Raw genomic sequence first — 17,500 nt, 5'->3', positions numbered from 1 at the left:
CCACGAATGATCACATCAGGGGTCACCTCCACTAACGTACTGTCCTCCTACGATTGAATACGCCCCTTGCGTATTCACCTAACCTTCTAAACGTCCGACTGTCCTCTAAAGCCCTACTACAATCCCATCCCCCCTCGGAATGATATATCCCCATATCATCCAGACTCCTAATATCACTATAAAGTGAACACCCAGTAAGTACATGTAGCCAGTCCTCCGTCCCTTGTCCACACCTACAGTCCGGCGAATCTGACAGACCCCTTTTATGCAGAAATGCATTCAAGGAGCCATGTCCAGTCAGTATAAAACCCAAACTCAAGCCAAAGCCAAAGTTCGGGCGTTCCCTAACAAATGTAGCGTCCCGTATAAACTCGTGAGTGACCCGCCCGTTGTTGCTGTTCGTCCAGCGTGAACGCCATCTTGAAACAAGATGATCGTCCAGCAGGAGTTTCGTCCGTCTTGAGTCCAACCCTACCACGTCAGAAGCAGAAATCCAGTCATGACTAAGAAGTGGCAGCCCCTTCTTGACCTTAAAAGCAATACCACGCCGTATTACTTCCAAGTCAAGGGGAGCCGCACCCAGCAGGACCTGAAGAGCATCCGTCGAGACCGTATGGCAAACTGGCATGCAAGCCAGCATTGCAACTCTCTGACAAGTCAATGACTTTTTGCGGCCCACAACAGACATAACCGTTTCGTACCATACGGATGAGCCAAACGTTGCACAAGCAACGAAAAGTCCACCATATATGGTACGCACAGCACGCCTGCCAAGACCCCAGTCACTTCTAAGGATGCGTCTGATACAACTTGCAACGACAGTCAGCTTTTCTCGAACCACAGAGAGATGAGCGAAGAAGCTCATTCTCTCACCCATCGTAATTCCCAGATACTTGACCTGGGTCACGTATCTGAGAAAAACGTCACCAGATCGAACTGACGGGGAACGAGCCCGCGATAAGATGCCTTTCAGCATCATCATCACGGTTTTCTCCCTCGACACTTCAACACCGACACTGTTCCCCCACTCATTGACCTCACGCATGGCCTGCTCACCTCTTCTCTCCAGCTCAGCACGAGACTGACCTTCGATTAAGATGAGCAAGTCATCCGCGTACGCACAGAGTCGGCAAGACGCCGCCAGAGACCTCAACAAGGGATCCATCATTAGGTTCCAAATAAATGGACCACAGATAGACCCCTGAGGGCAGCCCCTGGCAACATCCCTGCAAACAGTATCGTTGGCGCCTACCACAAAAGCTTTCCTGCCGCTGAAGTAACTACTCCATAGGGAGAGCTCTCGACAGCCAACTAAACGCAGCCTATCAAGAACCTCTCTCCAAGAGAGATAATCAAACGCACCCTTAAAATCAACAAATATGCCAAGGACATATTTGCTTGCAGAGTTTACAACGCTAGACTTGACATGGTGCCACGCGTCCTCAACAGATTTCCCCTCTTTAAATCCGAACTGAAACTCAGAAGCCACCTCATTGTAGGACTCCCTCAGTCTATATACCATCATCCTTTCCAGCACTTTTCCAAGTACCGGAAGGAGGCTGATACCCCGATATGAGCGTGGATCACTCCTCACTTTATCGGGCGACTTCAGGAGCACCACAACTTTAGCCTGCTTCCAAGCCTCAGGGAAATAGCCCTCACTGATACACCTCCCAAAGACTGACTCCAGATATTCCGGTATGGCCTTCCAGATGCTTTTACACATCTCTCCAGTCATACCATCAATACCCGGAGATTTCCTACTTTTGACTCGGTATATGCTATCATCAACTTCCATTCTCTCCAGTGGCGGAGGACTAATCATCTCCCCATAGGGAAGATGATCAGCCGATTCCGCCCCCGGAAAGAAAGTCTCAAGCAAGGCGTCCGTGCACTGTCTCCACGTCAGCAACGTTGTGTTACCAACCCGAAGACCCGACAAGTCCGCCTGTTGCCGTCTACCCCTAAGGATACGGTAAACCTTACCCCAGGGGTCATCCCTGTTGTCCTGTACGAAAGTACGCCACTCGTCCTCCTTCACACTCACGATTCTGTCCTTGTAGACTCTCAAGGCAGCCAGATAGTCAGCTTTTCGCTGCACCAGATCTTCTGCATTAGAGCGCCTTCCCCTCTGGAATCGCTTCCTGAGACGACGAACGCTCCTCCGCATCAGATCCAACTCGCGAGTCCACCACCTGACCCCTCCCTGACGAGTCTTGCGACAACGACCAAGGAGAGTATCATTAGTGGTACACATCCACCGATCTATCAGGCTGACTTGACTGTCAATAGTAAGTGCCCTAAAGTCGTCAATTGGAACATCCAACGCTGCCCACCGAAATGCGTCAGCATAGTTATCCCAATTGACGTCGCGTAGTTTCCACTTGCGTGGTAGGTACGTCCCGTCCGTTGCCCGTTGGTGGGAGACCACAATCTCAATGAGACTATGATCACTCACACCAAAGTCATCCCTAATCTTCCAGCTAAAACGGTATTCTGTCATTGCCCCCACATTGGCTAACGTCACGTCAATGTCACTACATCCTCTTGGACCATCAAAAGTGTACATCTCACTAGGCTCATTGAGGACAATGAGCCGCTTTGTGACCAGCCATTCACTAAGCATGACACCTCGCAAGTAGTTCTGATGAGCAGAAGTATTCCCGCTCATCTTAGAGAACCACATGCGAGAGCATGCATTTGCGTCTAAACCAAGGATTACAGGTGAACTACTATCCAGTAGTAGTACCGAATCCATGTACCCTAAATAGGGTTCAAGAGGTCCCCCAAACCTACAGTAGATGCTTGTCAGTAGCATCCTACCAAAACCACCCTCCACGCTAACGCAGACTCCCCAATCACTCCTACTAACAACCGTACAGTTAATGTGACTGTCCTTTATTATAACAGCGGCGTTGCCCCCCAAGTCCGTAAACGCACGCATACCCCCCGGCAAACCCCTGATGTGACCATCCGTGGTATACGGCTCCTGCACGAGTGCAAAAGTCGCATTCAGGTTGTACATCGCCTGACCTAGTTCACAAATCACCGAATATGCCCGCTGGCAGTTAAGCTGCAGAATTTTAATATCCGTACCCTCCATCTTAATGGCGCGCGTTTGCCCTCGCTACTATACCGCTATATACCGGACAGGCGGCTGACATCATAAGATGATTCGCCGGGAGTCCCTTAAAAGCACAATTTCTGCAGTGGATCTCGTTGACACAGCGAGATGCCAAATGGCCAACCTGTCCGCATAGGCGACAAACTCCTTCCGTCATTCTGCAGTCCCTCACAAGGTGATCAAAGCCCAGGCATCTAAAGCAACTCGGCACGGCATCATGTGGGCGAACCAGGAAAGAAAACCATTTAATATAACACCGGCCATTGTCCAGCAATTGCTGCATGGCCTCGCTACTGCCCTCTAAAACAACACTAACCGGCCCGCCTGTAGGCTTCCACGGAGCTGTCACCAATCTAATTGAGCGTTTGTAGTCATCAGGAGTCATCCTACGCCTAAAATTTAGGTCGTAGAGCTCCTGCATAAACTCATCGGGAGATATCTCCGGATGAACGCGCTGCACGACCACCCTTGGACCTAGCTTGTCCTTTACCGAAACCTCCAACCCAACCTCACCGAACTTGGCATTCTTCGCAACCTTCTCCCTCTCAGCTACGGACGGGGTCCTAATGACCGCTCCGCCATCGCGCATAGGCCGCAACGTGTGCACGCGAACACCCAAAGTGGGGCCAACCTCCCTCTGCACTTTCTCTACCACTTCCTTGGATGAGACACCCTGCTTCCCCTTAACCACCACCGACCACGTTTCCACAGGCTTTGGCACAACAGCAACCGGAGCAGCAACAATAGCCCCACCAGAAACACCGCTACGCCTAGTGGTCGCCGGAGGTGCCATGGGAGCCCTAAAGGCCGCCGACTGCACCCCAGCCACCTTACCACCCTCGTACACATCGAGGCGCCCCTTCAACCGCTCATTCTCTGCCATAAGGCCAAAAAGCAGCACCTCAAACTTGCTGGAATGCTCCATCACGCCCTTGGCCAGCTCAGCCCCAACACCATCAGCCATCACCAACTCCAGCAACGCAGCACTCACGGCCTTCATCTGGCCAACTACACCAGTGTCCATGACTGGTTGTGGCCTTTTACGTGCACGCACCCTCTTGAGGCTAGGACCGGATGTAACATCCGACACCTCCATAGCATCACCAGCAGCTGGAACATCGGCAGGAGCAGCATCAGGAGTAACAGCAGCAGTACGTTTGGGCTTAGGAGAGCCGACCTTAAAACGTTTGACTTCATCCTCCATCTCTGTGCTCGATAACTCGCTCTCCGTATGTCGAACAATACGTACGCTTACCGGCGGCAACACCCTCTCACCTCCATCAGTCGTAGTCATGTCCGACGCATCACCCTTCGCTTTCGGCTTTTCGCCCTTCTTCTTGCCCGCAGGCGGCATATCTACCTATTCAAACCAGAAACTGTCGAAAGTAACTCAAAAAACAGTATACTCACGAAAATAAACCAATCAGAAAAAATTTCCAATTTACAGGAATACCCCTACTGTCCGTCAGCAAAAATGTACTATAATGCGAATGCCCCTAATAGTAGAGACACCAAAATACAAAATAGCACAGACACCAACCACTTAGTGGAGACACACACCACTTAGCGGAGACACAAACCGGAAATGGTCGAACCAAACCGGAAGTGAACTGCCTTACCGACCGGAAATGAACCGTATTACCAATGCAGTTTGCACTGCCTTACCAATGCGGTTTTATTCGTCCCACAAAAATACCGACCGACACTGCCTTACCGACACTGCCTTACCGACACACTGCCTTACCGACACTGTCTTACCGACACACTGCCTTACCCGCACTGCCTTACCTGCACCGTGTTACCCGCTTCACAAGTGGCAACACCGACAAGCTCACACGCCGTATGGCAACACCAAAAACTGCCGCCGGAGTTTGGCCTTGAGACACCTTGTCAGCGGAGTCTCAACTTTTATTATACACACACACACACTATGTATAATAATACACACGTTTGATTCTTCGTCAACCGATTTTTAATCTGCCTATATCTTAGGCATCCGCCAACCGATTCACAAAATATCACTTTCTCCCGAATCTACTGAGTCCAAGCTTTAAAATCCACTATCGCTCTTTTTAATATTCGCACTATAACACTTTAAATTTACGTACCGAAAATCCGCTTATAAAAACACGTCTGATCAGCTCAACGTAAAACGCACAAGTGAGTAGATAGGGACAGTAGGAATCTCGTTAATCCATTCATGCGCGTCACTAATTAGATGACGAGGCATTTGGCTACCTTAAGAGAGTCATAGTTACTCCCGCCGTTTACCCGCGCTTACTTGAATTTCTTCACTTTGACATTCAGAGCACTGGGCAGAAATCACATTGTGTCAACACCCGCTAGGGCCATCACAATGCTTTGTTTTAATTAGACAGTCGGATTCCCCAAGTCCGTGCCAGTTCTGAATTGATTGTTAATTGATAGTCGTTATAATTTAAAAGGAATATATCTTGCGATAATTCCCTAAAAATTTTAGCAAGAAAGTTCCACAATTGGCTACGTAACTACTATCCGGGGAACAAGATCCGAGAATCTCTATTTACCCAGAACGAGTACATAAACCATGTTATTGCTTCCCAATCAAGCCCGACTATCTCAATCTTCAGAGCCAATCCTTATCCCGAAGTTACGGATCTAATTTGCCGACTTCCCTTACCTACATTATTCTATCGACTAGAGACTCTTCACCTTGGAGACCAGCTGCGGATATTGGTACGGCCTGTTGAGAAGTTTGCGTGACCCCACCATAAATTTTCAAGGTCCGAGGAGAAAATATCGACACAACAGTAAATGTCATGCTCTTCTAGTCCATCTACCATATCTCTCTTCGAAAGACTTCCATGGTAGTACGACTATAAAACAGAAAAGAAAACTCTTCCGATACCTCTCGACGGCTTCTTTATGGTCGTTCCTGTTGCCAGGATGAGCACAAGGCCCATATTTAATAACAAACGGATACTCAACAGGTTACGGAATTGGAACCGTATTCCCTTTCGTTCAAAATTATTCAAGTGTTTAATTACTAAGCAATTTTACTTCCTTTTCATTATAACTTGAAAATTTTCGGCTTTCGCCTTAAACTTAGGACCGACTAACTCGTGATCAACCACTGTTCACACGAAACCCTTCTCCACTTCAGTCCTCCAAGGTCTCATTCGATTATTTGCTACTACCACCAAGATCTGTACCAATGGCAGCTCCATGCAGGCTTACGCCAAACACTTCTATGCTCACCATTGTACCCTCCTACTCACTAAAGTTTCAAAGTTTATAATCCAACCGAAATTGAACATAAACCATTTACTTTAGCGGTAATGTATAGGTATACAACTTAAGCGCCATCCATTTTAAGGGCTAGTTGCTTCGGCAGGTGAGTTGTTACACACTCCTTAGCGGATTACGACTTCCATGTCCACCGTCCTGCTGTTTTAAGCAACCAACGCCTTTCATGGTATCTGCATGAGTTGTTAATTTGGGCACCGTAACATTACGTTTGGTTCATCCCACAGCGCCAGTTCTGCTTACCAAAAGTGGCCCACTGGGCACATTATATCACAACCACTACCTTCATACCAAGAAAGGTGAGGTTCTTACCCATTTAAAGTTTGAGAATAGGTTAAGATCGTTTCGACCCTAAGGCCTCTAATCATTCGCTTTACCAGATAAGATTATTTTACATAATTTTTAAATGCACCAGCTATCCTGAGGGAAACTTCGGAGGGAACCAGCTACTAGATGGTTCGATTGGTCTTTCGCCCCTATACTCAATTCTGACAATCGATTTGCACGTCAGAACTGTTTCGGTCTTCCATCAGGGTTTCCCCTGACTTCAACCTGATCAAGTATAGTTCACCATCTTTCGGGTCACAGCATATATGCTCAAGGTACGCTCTAGTTAGAGGTATAAATAATATAAATACTATTATACATAACTGTATAGAACGCCCCGGGATTGAATTAATAGACTATAAATAGGCTAAAAACTAATCCCATTAAATTAAGTTATGTTAATTACGCTATTAGGTTTTTATTCCCAATAACTTGCAAATATGTTAGACTCCTTGGTCCGTGTTTCAAGACGGGTCCCGAAGGTATCCTGAATCTTTCGCATTGTTAATCATATAAGTGCATATAATAAACATAAAGATCAATGATCAATATGCTATTATAAAATATAAATATTTAAGCACTATATATAATAAATCTATCAACACTTTATCAAATCAAAAGCATTTATTCGATATTAAAATGCAAGCAAAATAATTTGAATAAACTTAAGCAAATGATCTTATGATAAATATATTTATGTTAATAGATTACAATGTCCTTTATAGAAAAAATGCACACCATTATTATAATATTATAAATATTAAAATCATAAAGATGAATTTTCCATAACGGATATTCAGGTTCATCGGGCTTAACCTCTAAGCAGTTTCACGTACTATTTAACTCTCTATTCAGAGTTCTTTTCAACTTTCCCTCACGGTACTTGTTTACTATCGGTCTCATGGTTATATTTAGTTTTAGATGGAGTTTACCACCCACTTAGTGCTGCACTATCAAGCAACACGACTCTTTGGAAATGCCATCTAGTAATCATTAACGTTATACGGGCCTGGCACCCTCTTTGGGTAAATGGTCTCATTTAAGAAGGACTTAAATCGTTAATTTCTCATACTAGAAATTTGACATTCCATACACTGCATCTCACATTTGCCATAAAGACAAAGTGACTTAGTGCTGAACTATTTTCTTTTCGCTCGCCGCTACTAAGAAAATCCTTGTTAGTTTCTTTTCCTCCCCTCATTAATATGCTTAAATTCAGGGGGTAATCCCATATGAGTTGAGGTTGTAATAAAAAAATTTTTTAAATCATAAAATATCAAAACCACAAATAGAAATCATTTCTTTTATTTTCTGTTTAAATAAAAAATTCTTTTTAATAGAGAGGCAATCCTAGTTTCATAAAAAAATATTTTATGCTAGACCTTCCTCAATAAAAAAATGAATATAAAATATATAATATTAAATACTCTGATTTTATTCGTTAGAGGTTTTGTATCTTTAACTTTTAGTATTATGAATATAGTAGAATATCCAGTAATACAACATGTGCTTTTAAAAAATTTTACATATTAAATATATAAAAGATTTTTAAAGCAACTTATTTAGCATAGTCTTACAACCCTCAACCATATGTAGTCCAAGCAGCACTCTAATTATAAATTAAAGTACCTTACAGCATGGACTGCGATATGCGTTCAAAATGTCGATGTTCATGTGTCCTGCAGTTCACACGATGACGCACAGTTTGCTGCGTTCTTCATCGACCCATGAGCCAAGTGATCCACCGCTTAGAGTGATATATTTATTTTTGTTTAAATAGCAATTCATAAATTTGTTTATTGAAAGAAATCAAAAATACACCAAACCAAATTGGCATATATCAATTCCTTCAATAATATTTTTTTTAATTTTAAAACATACCACAAAGTTTGTTGCGAATATCTTAGTTCTTTTAGAAAGAACAATTTTTTTTAACTTGTATACAAGTACAACTATAATTGTGAGTTTAATTTTTATGCAATGTATGGATATACAATAAATTGTATTGCCAGTACACTAAAATGAATATATTATATATATTTCAAATATTCCCATCCAATGTATGATTTAAGTTCATAAATCAGTACATCTTTTTTTAATAAAAGAGAATAAAAGAAAATATATTATATATATATATAATTTCCAACGACTTTTTTTATAATATTATTAAAATATAATATTATTTTATTATTAAAGAGTTTTTCTTTCAATAACACTTTTAGTGTTTTTCTCTTTTTTTTTTATAAAAAAAAAATATTTAAATATTTTTAATTTTATTTTTATTAGCCTTTTTTTTTAAAGGGCATTATGTTTTTTTTTTTATTAATATTTTTTATATATAAATATATAAAAAAAAATTTTTTATCGGTTAGGAACACATTAATGATCCTTCCGCAGGTTCACCTACGGAAACCTTGTTACGACTTTTACTTCCTCTAAATAATCAAGTTCGGTCAACTTTTGCGAAACAACCGTAACACACAAGGCGTTACAGTGATCACGTCCGGAGACCTCACTAAATAATTCAATCGGTAGTAGCGACGGGCGGTGTGTACAAAGGGCAGGGACGTAATCAATGCGAGTTAATGACTCACACTTACTGGGAATTCCAAGTTCATGTGAACAGTTTCAGTTCACAATCCCAAGCATGAAAGTGGTTCAGCGGTTTACCCGGACCTCTCGGTCTAGGAAATACACGTTGATACTTTCATTGTAGCGCGCGTGCAGCCCAGGACATCTAAGGGCATCACAGACCTGTTATTGCTCAATCTCATTATTGCTAGACGCAATTTGTCCATTTAAGAAGCTAGTGTCCTTATAATGGGACAAACCAACAGGTACGGCTCCACTTTCATAAACACATTCAAACACTCACACATTTTACTGCACTCATGAATGAAGGCTACAAAAGCTTCAAACACCATAATCCTGAAAGCATCTATTTAATATATTTGAGTCTCGTTCGTTATCGGAATTAACCAGACAAATCACTCCACGAACTAAGAACGGCCATGCACCACCACCCATAGATTCGAGAAAGAGCTATCAATCTGTCTTACACACTTATGTTCGGACCTGGTAAGTTTTCCCGTGTTGAGTCAAATTAAGCCGCAGGCTCCACTCCTGGTGGTGCCCTTCCGTCAATTCCTTTAAGTTTCAGCTTTGCAACCATACTTCCCCCGGAGCCCAAAAGCTTTGGTTTCCCGGGAAGCGACTGAGAGAGCCATGATAGTAGCTACACCCAATTGCTAGCTGGCATCGTTTATGGTTAGAACTAGGGCGGTATCTGATCGCCTTCGAACCTCTAACTTTCGTTCTTGATTAATGAAAACATCTTTGGCAAATGCTTTCGCTTAAGTTAGTCTTACGACGGTCCAAGAATTTCACCTCTCGCGTCGTAATACTAATGCCCCCAAACTGCTTCTATTAATCATTACCTCTTGATCTAAAAACCAATGAAAGTAGAACAGAGGTCTTATTTCATTATTCCATGCACAAAATATTCAGGCATTTGGAGCCTGCTTTAAGCACTCTAATTTGTTCAAAGTAATTGTACCGGCCCACAACAACACTCGATGAAGAGCACTGAAGCAGGTTTAAATAGGAGGAATATGCACAAATACAAGTATTTAATACATATAAGAACTCCACCGGTAATACGCTTACATACATAAGGTACAGTACAAACTACAATTATAGTTGTACTACCCGTATGAAGCACAAGTTCAACTACGAACGTTTTAACCGCAACAACTTTAATATACGCTATTGGAGCTGGAGTTACCGCGGCTGCTGGCACCAGACTTGCCCTCCAATAGGTCCTTGTTAAAGGATTTAAAGTGTACTCATTCCAATTACAGGGCCTCTAATATGAGTCCTGTATTGTTATTTTTCGTCACTACCTCCCCGAGCTGGGAGTGGGTAATTTACGCGCCTGCTGCCTTCCTTAGATGTGGTAGCCGTTTCTCAGGCTCCCTCTCCGGAATCGAACCCTGATTCCCCGTTACCCGTTGCAACCATGGTAGTCCTAGATACTACCATCAAAAGTTGATAGGGCAGACATTTGAAAGATCTGTCGTCGGTACAAGACCATACGATCAGCAAGTTATCTAGAGTTCAACCATAATAACGATCTTGCGATCGCTTGGTTTTAGCCTAATAAAAGCATACGTCCCAAAGGTCCGTATTTATATTGCATGTATTAGCTCTAGAATTACCACAGTTATCCAAGTAACTGTTAACGATCTAAGGAACCATAACTGATATAATGAGCCTTTTGCGGTTTCACTTTTAATTCGTGTGTACTTAGACATGCATGGCTTAATCTTTGAGACAAGCATATAACTACTGGCAGGATCAACCAGAATAATGTTTTATTTATATTATTTGTTTTCAATTGGTTTTAGTTGAAAAGAAATTTAACGAAAATCAGCTTTTTATCGCGTCATATTCGTCATTCCAAATTCACTGTTCTTGATTTTTAAACAATATATTGTTCTATTATCATTTATTTCACATTGCATCATATAATATTTTTCAATATATATGATATTTTTTGATATGCAATTAAGAATTACATTTCATTCATATTTCATTTTTACATTTTATACATTTTTGAAAAACACCAAAAAATCTTCACCAAAAAAATCTTATATAAAAAAAACTAAGAAAATACTTATTTTTCTTTATTCGATTTTAACAAAATAAATTTACCAATGCAAATATTGAAATCCCCAAGAATATAAAAAAATTCTTGTTCTAGAGACCAAAGCATCATAAATAATTTTAGCACATTGAATAAAAATTAATTTTAATATTTCAATAAAGAAAAATTAAAATTATAAAAAAAAAAATAAAATAAATAATTACACTAACGAATAACTATACAGTTCAATCATCAAACTAAAAAAATTTGTCGACAAACTTAAATAGATTCATCGTTAGCGGCAAATAAACTAAAAAAAGTTTTCATTGCTCTCCCCACACACAAAATACTATACCACATATATTCAACGCAAATAATAAAATAGATATTTAAAAACCTCAATACACAATATAAAAAACAAGCAAATAGTTCCAACATTCACGTTGTAACATTCTTGCACAATATCATCATTCGCATTCGATTTTCATTCTTAAATCAATTTTAACACACCGTATATTAGTATTTTTGATGTTTTGTGTGAATATTTAGTATCTCTGCATTTTATGTCAAGAGTATATAGAGATAGTTACATACAACTTCCCCGCCAATTTCGTTTTCCGAAACTTTAAAATTGTATATCTTGAGTTCTAAGCAACTTTTTTGAAATTTTCTTTTTGATTATGAATGGTACGAATTATTACTAATTTTTGGATAAAAAAAATTTTTAAATTTTCTAAAATTGTAGATTTTTTTTTTTTGAAATTTCAAAATTTCAAAATTTCTATTTCCCTAACTTACAAAAGTAAGAAAAATTAAAATAAAATTTTATCGATTTTGATAATTTTTTTAAGAAATTTCATACAATATGAACTAATATCAACATCTAAATAGATTTTCTTTTCAAATTGTTCAATATTTCAAAATAAAAAATTTTCGATTTTTTCAAAAATTTTATTATTTTATGAAATATTTCCTTAAATTGTAAAAATTTGTATGAAAAATATACTTTTCTTTATTATTTTTGGGATTTTGTATGAAAATCATTATAGATTTTAGTCCACATTTTTTTCAATTTATAACATTTAACTAATAAATAGTATTATTTTCACAAATTTAACAAATTTGTATAAAAATTTAACTTTTCTTTATTATTTTTGGTACTATTATAAAGGAAAATCATTATAGATTTTATTAAATCCACAATACATTTCATATTTTGTTTTGTTTTGTGTAGTAGTATTGTTATTATTAGTAGAGGAGTAAAACTAAATAATTTTAATACATACATCCATCCATCTATACATTCATCTCATTAGCAAACAACATTTTTGTGTATAAGTAATAGAGTAGAGTAGAGTAAAACTAAATAATTTTAATACATCTATCATCAGCAAACAAGGGACAGTATAATTTTCCTAGGGACAGTAGGAAACTCGTTAATCCATTCATATGTGTCACTAATTAGATGACGAGAACTTTGTCTACCTAATGACGTTAATATTTAATTCCGCCGTTCAACCGCGCTTACAGTATCACATTTTTGTGTAAGCATTAGAGTAAAACTACTCTATCGTTATTTTTATCGCTTAATAATGATGTGTGAGCCAATATTTTTTCTTTTTTCACAATGATGTGGCGATGAGAGCCAACATTTTTTTTAAATAAATTTTTCTACTTTGAAATTAGAATGAAACTACTCAGTATTTTTCTTTTTTTTACTTCATAATGATAGGATGAGCCAATATTTTATTATTTTCTTCACAATAATGTGATGAGCCAATATTTTATTAAATTTTTTCATAATGATGTGGTGATGAGAGTCAACATTTTTTTTTTAAATATAGGGACAGTAGGAATCTCGTTAATCCATTCATATGCATCACTAATTCGATGATGAGGACTTTGTCTAACTTAAGACCTTAATATTTAATGCCGCCGTTCAACAGCGCTTACTGAAATTTCTTCACATTGACAACATTCAGAGCACTGGACAGAATCAAATTTTTGTCAGCATTAGAGTAAAACTACTTTGTATTTTTTCATTGTCGCTTAATAATGACATAGCGGAGCCATCATTTTTTTTTTTTGTAATAAATTTTAGAGTAAAACTACTTTGTATTTTTTCATTATCGCTTAATAATGATGAACTGAGCCATCATTTTTTTTTTTTTGTAATAAATTTTAGAGTAAAACTACTTTGTATTTTTTCATTATCGCTTAATAATGATGAACTGAGCCATCATTTTTTTTTTTTGTAATAAATTTTTTCATCTCATCAACCACGCTTACTCGAATTTCTTCACATTGACATTCAGAGCACTTGGCAGAATGAAATTTTTCAAAACATTGTTAAGAAAAATATTTATTATTTAGTTAATTTCTTTTCACACATTCAATTTTCAAAATATTCTTATTTATTATTTGTATAATAAAGAATCTAGTGTTTAATCCATTCAATATCAAAACATCATGAGCTGCTTACTCGATTTTGTTAACATTAGAGTAAAACTAGTTAAACCATTCATATTCATCATCACTATTTGTATGACGAGGTATTTGGCTACCTTATGATCTTAATATTTGCTACAGCCGTTTAAAAAACAAATAATGGCTCAGTACCTCATTATTAAGCGACAATGAAAAAATTCAAAGTAGTTTTACTCTAAAATTTATTTATGGGCAGAATAAAATTTTTCAAAACATTGTTAAGAAAAATATTTATTATTTAGTTAATTTCTTTTCACACATTCAATTTTCAAAATATTCTTCTTTATTATTTGTATAATAAAGAATCTAGTGTTTAATCCATTCAATATCAAAACATCATGAGCTACTTACTCGATTTTGTTAACATTAGAGTAAAACTAGTTAAACCATTCATATTCATCATCACTATTTGTATGATGACGAGGTATTTGGCTACCTTATGATCTTAATATTTAATACAGCCGTTTAAACGCGCTTACTCGAATTTCTTCACATTGACATTCAGAGCACTTGGCAGAATGAAATTTTTCAAAACATTGTTAAGAAAAATATTTATTATTTAGTTAATTTCTTTTCACACATTCAATTTTCAAAATATTCTCATTTATTATTTGTATAATAAATAATCTAGTGTTTAATCCATTCAATATCAAAACATCATGAGCTGCTTACTCGATTTTGTTAAAATTAGAGTAAAACTAGTTAAACCATTCATATTCATCATCACTATTTGTATGACGAGGTATTTGGCTACCTCCTTATGATCTTAATATTTAATACAGCCGTTTAAACGCGCTTACTCGAATTTCTTCACATTGACATTCAGAGCACTTGGCAGAATGAAATTTTTCAAAACATTGTTAAGAAAAATATTTTTATTATTTAGTTAATTTCTTTTCACACATTCAATTTTCAAAATATTCTTATTTATTATTTGTATAATAAAGAATCTAGAGTTTAATCCATTCAATATCAAAACATCACGAGCAGCTTACTCGATTTTGTTAACATAGAGTAAAACTAGTTAATCCATTCATATTCATCACTATTTGTATGACGAGGTATTTGGCTACCTCTCTCTTATGATCTTAATATTTAATACAGCCGTTTAAACGCGCTTACTCGAATTTCTTCACATTGACATTCAGAGCACTGGGCAGAATAAAATTTTTCAAAAACATTGTTAAGAAAAATATTTTTATTATTTAGTTAATTTCTTTTCACACATTCAATTTTCAAAATATTCTTATTTATTATTTGTATAATTATAAAGAATCTAGAGTTTAATCCATTCAATATCAAAACATCATGAGTTGCTTACTCGATTTTGTTAACTTTAGAGTAAAACTACTCTGTCTATAAAAAAATAAACAGATTTGAAAAAGTCTTTTATTATTTTTTTTATGAGACCGAAAACACATATAAATAAATAAATGATATGCAATCACATGATGAGAGATTCGAAAAAATCTTTTATTTTCTTATATATTATATATAATGGTTAATATTATTATTCACTTTATAATATATATTATATATATATTTATTTATTAATGCCCGCGCTTTATTATATATTTACTATATATAAACATTTCATGTATATTTATATATTAATAAACAACATAATAATACATGAAAGGACTTATTATTCTTTTGATTATTATATACATTTTTATATATAATAAATATAATATTTTATTTAATATTATATATATATAATATAACAACATCTATTTAATATTTTCATTTATATGATGCTTTTTCTATTATTATATTTATTATATCTCCAACCCACCACCACCACCATCATTGTTATAATATAATAAATATAATATTACTTTTTTCTTTAATTATTATATATAATTAATTTAAAACTATATTAATAATATAAAACCATTATATAATCTTTTCATGTATAATGCGCCTTTTATTTTATTATATTTACTATATAAATAATAAATATAATACTACTTCTTCTTCTTTTCTTGATTATTATATTATAATAATAATGTTTTATTTAATACTATATAAATAACATATATAATATTTGTATGTATAATGTTTTTTTCTTATTACATTTACTATATATATATATATTAAAACATATATATAATAAATATAAGTAAACGACTTGACTTCTTGATAGGGAGAAGAGCCGATAATAATGATATTAATAAATAAAATGCTTTTATTTAAAAATAATACAAAAAAAAAAAAAAAATTCAATTAATGAAATTTATGATATTTAGAGATTACACATACAACTTTTATGTATTATATATATTTTTATACCCTCCACCACCATAAGTGGTGAATGAGGGTATATATAAGTTTGTCATTCCGTGTGTAACATTGAGAAATATTCATCTGAGACCCAACAAAGTATATATATTATTGATCCTTATGAAATTTTAAGTCGATTGAGCCATGTCCGTCTGTCTGTCCGTCTGTCTGTCTGTCTGTCTGTGTAAAACACGCTCACGTCCAAAATAGACAAACAAAATGGTTAAACTTGCAAAAAGAATGTTTATTGTTCTCCTAAGCAGTTTGGTATTGAATATCAGCGAAATCGGTACAGTGGAACCAAAGTTATGAATGAAAATATGGGACAACCTAAAAAAAAAATTGATAATTTTCATATATTTTTGGACATTTTTTGTAAATATATTGCAGCTAATATCATAAAATTTTGCACTCGTTACTTTTATGATAAAAGGAGTAACTCTGGTTAAAATTATAAGAATCGGTCCAAGATTTCTCCTAGCCCCCATACAAATTTCTTCCCGAAATATGGTTATATGGTCTATAAATGTCTACAGAATAGGAATATCCACATGAAATTCAGCGAAAATAAGTTTCGTGATAAAAGAAATTATATTACAAAATTTTTCGTGGATCGGCCCATATTTGACCATAGCCCCCATATAAAGTACACTTCCGAAAATCTCTTAAATAAGCATAAATGTCTTATAAATATCGCTATCAAGTTGAAATTCGACATGAATAATCCCCATATATACCAAAATTGCTGTACCTAATTCTATGAAAATCGGCCGATAATTGGTTATAGCTCCCATATAAGGACCACTTCCAAAAAACACAATAACCTACATAAATATCTAAAAAATATCAATATCAAAACAAAATTTCACACACATCCATAGTTTATATTTAGAAATCATACTACTGGATTTTGTGAATATCGGTCCATATTTGACCATAGCTCCCATATAAGGTCCACTTCCAAAAATCAGTTAAGTACTCATAAATCTCTTATAAATACATTTATCATGCTAAAATTCGACAAAAATTATACTCATATATATAGATATCACTGTATCAAATTTTATGCAGATTGGCCGATAATTGGTCATAGCTCCCCTATAAGGCCCATTTCCGAAAAAAGATATTAACCTTAAAAAGTATTAAAAACATATCGATATCAAAATGAAATTACGCACAGATCCAGTAATTTGAATCCAGTAATCATACTTCTGGATTTTGTGAATATCGGTCCATATTTAACCATAGCTCCCATATAAGGTCCACTCCCGAAAATCACTAATATCCTCATAAATTTCTTACAAATATAGTTATCACGTTGAAATTCAAAACAAATTTATTCAATATAT

The 17,500-nt window shown here is 36.4% G+C and overlaps 2 non-coding genes and 1 pseudogene across 2 annotated transcripts; all 3 read right to left on the bottom strand.

Annotated features, from left to right (window-relative positions):
- The window catches only part of LOC135962937 (large subunit ribosomal RNA), a 10,044-nt pseudogene extending 2,062 nt beyond the window's left edge, over nt 1-7,982 (bottom strand).
- Nucleotides 7,983-8,312: 330 nt separating this feature from the next.
- Nucleotides 8,313-8,492, bottom strand: LOC135962978 (5.8S ribosomal RNA). The gene has a single exon (XR_010576789.1). It is a non-coding gene; the product is annotated as a 5.8S ribosomal RNA (ribosomal RNA).
- Nucleotides 8,493-9,116: 624 nt separating this feature from the next.
- LOC135962892 (small subunit ribosomal RNA) lies at nt 9,117-11,103 on the bottom strand. The gene has a single exon (XR_010576733.1). It is a non-coding gene; the product is annotated as a small subunit ribosomal RNA (ribosomal RNA).
- Nucleotides 11,104-17,500: the final 6,397 nt, after the last annotated feature.

Source organism: Calliphora vicina, chromosome X (genome assembly GCF_958450345.1).
Source record: "Calliphora vicina chromosome X, idCalVici1.1, whole genome shotgun sequence".
NCBI lineage: Eukaryota > Metazoa > Arthropoda > Insecta > Diptera > Calliphoridae > Calliphora > Calliphora vicina.
The sequence above is the reverse complement of the archived record's forward strand: the minus strand, read 5'-3'. Positions and strand labels throughout refer to the sequence as shown.